The sequence below is a fragment of the Gymnoscopelus microlampas genome, assembly GCF_963454915.1.
Source record: "Gymnoscopelus microlampas genome assembly, chromosome: 22".
NCBI classification, from domain to species: domain Eukaryota; kingdom Metazoa; phylum Chordata; class Actinopteri; order Myctophiformes; family Myctophidae; genus Gymnoscopelus; species Gymnoscopelus microlampas.
This window is the reverse complement of record NC_139959.1, coordinates 33798114-33804189: the sequence shown is the minus strand read 5'-3', so window position 1 is coordinate 33804189 and position 6076 is coordinate 33798114.

Below are 6076 nucleotides of genomic sequence, written 5' to 3'. Positions count from 1 at the left end.
TGGTATTCAAAATGTACTTGAGTAAGAGTGCAAAAGTATTGGCGTCAAAATGTACTTAAAGTACCAAAAGTAAAAGTACTCATTTTGCAGAATGTCCCATTTCACAAGTTTTCAAATGTATGAAAATTCCTTTGAAAAGAGCAGATCTACAAGCTCACAACGCATCACAAGCTTGTAGATCTGCTATTTTCAAATTGCCAAAGCATATAGGTCTGAAGTGGTTTTGTAATAATAATCAACATCTACAAAGTAACTAGTAACTAAAGCTTTCACATAATTGTGGTGGAGTAAAAGTACAATATATTCCTCTGAGATGTAGTGGAGTAGAAGTAAAAGTATTGAAAATTGGAAATACTCCAGGAAAGTAAAAATACCTCAACATTGTACTTAAGTACAGTACTTGAGTAAATGTACTTAGTTACTTTTCACCTCTGCTAGTCTTCCCTACAAGTTTTGGTCCTCCTCCTAGTAGGCCTACTTGGGGAGCCAGTGTTATGTGATAATAATAAAGGGGCAATTAAACACACAATAGAACTGGATGTGTTTTATTGCCCAATATGTGAAATATTGGGCAATAAAACGTTAATTACTGGGGTTCTGGTAGTCTAGAATCAGTAGAAATTGAACTAGGTCGTTAGAGGTGGATATCTGATGACAATTGGTAGGTAGTAGGAGCTAGGCTATAAATTAATGAAGCTATTAATTAGGCTACAGTGCAACTGAATAGTTATTTAAGAGGACATTTGAGGGATCAATGGACTTGTTAAAATGTAGGCTACCATAGCCTAACATTAATTTTCATTTGTAATATAACAATAACTAACATTTAATATCTATATCTGTCTGTTTGTTAGTGCACTGAACTACTGTAGTCCTGTCGGTCAGTGGTTATCAAACTTTTTCATGTCAAGGATCCCCAAATTCATTGGCATTGGACCCCCACAAGATTTGTGTGGAGATAAAATGTCACAAACATATTCCAAACACATTGTGACGTTGTAGATCAAATAGCCAATGTATATACATATGTTTAAAGTGTTTAAACTGATTTGCTTGGGACCCCCTGGAACCACCTCAAGGACCCCTGGGAGTCCCTGGACCCCACTTTGAGAACCCCTGCTTAGGCTATAACAGCACATAGTTAGGGCCTTATATAGGCTCTATGCACAGCAGCCATATTGGGAATGAATTGGGCCCCTTCCTTACTTCCTTCACAGGTGTTACCAATAATACTAATTAAGGCTCTGTTCCATTTAGTGTGGCATAGTGGTTGTCTTATTTTCAAGGACCCCCATAACTCTAAGAGTGTACAAATGGAACCAAATGGACCCTTACGGGTCCATTTGGTTCCATTTGTACACTCTCAGAGTTACACACCCACCATAAGGGGCAATTTGGGAACCAAAATGGAGTGTTTCTAGTGAGCCAACATGCACGATATCAGCACCCTGACCAGAATGGAACAGAGCCTTCATTAATATCATTGGTAACACCTGTGAAGGAAGTAAGAAGAGGCCCAATGTCTTTCCAATATGGCTGCTGTGCATAGAGCCTATTGCATGCACATCTTGCATATAGCCTACTTATACATGCCATGCCTGTGGTGAGTACAGGGGGGAAGTGCATGGGAAATTATAACATAGCCTATCGGGTAACAAATTCATTCATTATTTTAGCTTTGACTTTTTATACATTAATAATTAATTTCCGACACTTCTTATACTGTTCCACAAGGCCCAATCCACTGTCTGCAAAACATTTTCAATGTGCTTCAGGCTACTATGATGATGAAGCAAGGAGAAGTGTTGCAAGTTCCTGCCTTGGGAACTGGGGCATTGTAGTCTCAACAATATTACACACATGCTCATGCTCACCTACACTCATCTACACAATTCACACATCTAAGCTACTACTACACACAAACATGAATTTTGATAATTAGAATGTATATTTGTTGTTCAGATGGAATTTGACTTGTTTTGGGTCAGACAGGTGACAGCAGCATGGGCGGGCATTGTGAACAGTATTGCACATGGTATGTGATGTTTCACCTATTGCACAGACCATATACACATAATAGTCACATGTTATTGCATTTACAGGTATTGAACATTGTACACATTAGATATTGCACATATTATATATTGTACACCCTGCACTAGTTGCCCACAGGAAAGAACAAGGAGAGGTGTGTGCAGCCCTGGTGCTTACAAAAATGATAATTACTGGGAGAGAGAGACAGAGGTGACAGTCCAAAGTGTCTCTGGTTAGACTCCAGACCTCATGCTCTGATCTCTGATATGACATGCAGAGTCAGCAGCCAACCATGCATGCAGGATTACATAAACACACACACACACACACACACACACACACACACACACACACACACACACACACACACACACACACACACACACACACACACACACACACACACACACACACACACACACACAAATTAAAACACATCTACAAACCATACACGCATGCACGCACGCACGCACGCACACACACACACACACACACACACACACACACACACACACACACACACACACACACACACACACACACACACACACACACACACACACACACACACACACACACACACAGATCAATGCCTCTGCATACAAATTCATCCCCTGGTCATCAAAAGAGAGATTTAGAAATGCTACCATGCACTGACAGAGAAAGTCTCAATATTTACAGTGATAAGCCATGACACCAATAGTGGTGGCTGTTGTGAATATAGGGAAACCTACAGCCACGTCACATCCACGTCATGTCACCCAACATTTAACAATGTCACCTGCTTCCTTAATATTAAGTAATGGGCTTAGTCTGGGTATAGCCTTCTGTCAGTCTGGGTTGTGTTCTGCAATATCATGTTGCTCTGATGTAATGTACTGTTTACCCACATTCAACCCACCTGTGTGCATTGCCACAGCACTTTGTGGCAAAGAGGTTTCCTTGCATGAACCTGTTATCTGTCATTGGGGGGGTTATTGTTGTTGTTGTTTTCAGAGAATTGTGTTTGCTAGTAGAGGTCTAGTGAATCTGCATTTGTCTGTCAAGACCCATTGTAGGAACTCACTCCTGTTTTTTTGTGATGTAATATTCAGTGGAGAGAAACACAGCTTGGAGAGAGAAGAAATTATATCACAGTCAGGTTTATATTAGATTTTTTTTCTACAAACACAGCAGATGTAAAGAGATGTGTTTGGTGTTATTGTAAGGACATATTGACAGACATGTTGTGGCCTACAGTCTATGGTTGTGACATAGGCACATATTGACAGAAGGCAGGAGGACAACAGATCCTCATATTTAATGCAATCAATGTGGCAGTGCAATGGGGCAGTCTGTAACCCTACGAGCCTTTGTCAGGTAAAATACAGGTAGAACATGTTTAACCCATGAAGACCTGCGGCCGATTCTACAAATGCCTTCTAAACCAGTAGTTCTTCTCACCACTTCCAAGATGTTCCAAGATAGCTGATGTACAAGCTCGCTGCGCGGCACAAAGTAACGAGCTGTGAGCTTGTATATCAGCTATTTTTGAATAGCCAACTCTAAAATCTAAAATGAGACACCGTTTCTCGGTTTTAATTGGTTAAATGACACACACCAAAGATAATGACAAAGATGCTGTTATTGCAATAACTACAGACCCAGGACCTGAAATGATTGGCTTTCCTTAATATCATAGTGAAGTTTGAATGGTCTCATTAAATAACCACTTATCCTAGATCAGTTGTCCTTTTTCCTAGGAGTTCTGTGAATGCTTTAACTGCAACAACACACATCACCTTATTAGCAATCCTTTTTCTGTTCTGTTCTATTCTTGTCTGTCTGTCTGTCTGTCTGTCTGTCTGTCTGTCTGTCTGTCTGTCTGTCTGTCAGTGTCTCTCTATTTTCTTTCCCCATCTCATCTGCTCCTTTTGCATGATCTGTGACCTTTGCCCAGAATATTTCACAACAAATACCCAGAAATGAATAACAGCGGATAACTCATGTATAATATATATATGTATAACTCATTACAACAGATATAAGAAGTGCAGCCCAAAAATGTCAGATTGATGGAATGGATCAAATCTGTCAATATGACAGATTAGGCTGAATATATTGTTGCATTTACCTGATTGATTGATTGATTGATTGATTGAGGTTTTTACTGACAAAACTTTATACATGAACATATTTGTACATATCTGTAAAAAGGATAAAACAGAAAAAAAGCTCTAAAGCTTATTTCCATTGTGGTCATAACATGAACCAAAATGAATTGCAATCAGGCGCGTATCGTCATTGGGGCCAACGAGGCCATGGCCCGTTCTGTAGACCCAGCTTGCCCTTGTGTAGGGGCAAGATCCGCCAGGGGAAAAAAAACTAAAAATCAACATTAGCAGCCCCTCACCCTATTCTGTTGTAGCCGACCACAGAAAGTCGCCTTTGTTTTCAAATGGGGCTCATTTGCATTTGCAATGAGTGGCCATTAGGAAAACAGTTTAGCCGTCAAACCGGTTTCCCCCCCTGGCCCGGTTCTGGCCCAGTCAAGTTTGGAATCCACCAAACAAATAACAATTTCACTGTTAAAGTTGTACTGTAATACTGATAGAAATGTTAGAATGCCAATCTGTTCAAAAGCATTTCTGATCTATCTACTTGTATTTGTTAGCTTCAGCAGGTGTCTTTTCACAGCTCCTGTTGCTGCCATTCAACAACTGTTCCAAGGTCTATTTACACAGTATTCTCTTTCTGGTTCAGGCAGCAATACAACATACATGGACGTTCTTAACGTAACCAGTCAGCATTAATATATATTGTAGCCCACTGTCATAGCAGTAGCGGCCATTTTGTGCTGCCACAGATAGAAAACTCATATGTTTTTCCCTTAGAGATTTACGAAAATATTTATATAAATTATTTTAAGCCTGGAACCAAGTCATCCAGGCTCCTGGTGAATTATGATTCATGACCATAAAACATTTGATTCTGTGTCAAAAACAAATTTGAAAAACGCAAAAGAAGGGTATTTATTAAATATTCAGAAATGTCTATGGAAAAAAATAATGGGTTTTCTATCTGTGGCACCACAAATGGCTGCCACCGCTATGTCCTGCAAATATCCTTATATGACCATTTAGAATAGCATCTCTGTATTGAAGACAACACATAGGAGGCCTCTAGGTCTGGGCCTATGATCTGTAAATGCTGTTTCTCTGCTAGAATATTCTTCAATAAATTGTCAACACTTCACCCTGGCTGGATATTATTATTTTCCATAATAACTGTACATTAAGATTGATGCAGTGTGATTGATTTTGGATTTAGTTTACAAAGGGTGGTTTCAAGGGCGTTGTACACTTATATTTGTCTTAGACCTTAGCCAGTGAGTCCAACTATTGCCCCATGTGACAAAAGGCAGACAGTATTATGATAACAATAAAGTTGTTGAAATGGTAGATACTTTGACTTGTACAGTAAGGGATCTAATCAAAAGCCCAGATACGGTGGGAATATAAATAAATTGATGTTGAACTTAAGGCACTTAATAAGTTGCTGCAAGTTCTTATTTTTCTTGGTTTTGTGTTAAATCAAACAAAATATACTATAGATATTTTTATAGAGTATATTTTGAACACTGTAAAGAGCACTTTCACAATGAGAGTGCTCTTTACAGTGTTCATACAGTATTCAATGTGAAGTGTACTTTACAAATTCTTCTTCTTCTTCCTTCTTCTTCTTCTTCTTCTTCTTATAATTACTACTACTACTACTACTACTACTACTACTACTACTACTACTACTACTACTACTACTACTACTGCTGCTATTATTATTAATAAAATGCCATATTATTCAGTGCTCCTATGTTTTTTTAAAGTTTTTTTTTTATTCAACTGCAGATACACGACCATTGTTCATATGGATTAGTTAAAATAAATAGTGCCATTGTACTGACGAAGATATGCCAGTTATACAGGTATATAACTTTGACCATGAACATAGGCCAAAAGAACACGAGTGTAAAAACACAACAAGGAGAAGCACCCCACCTACAGTA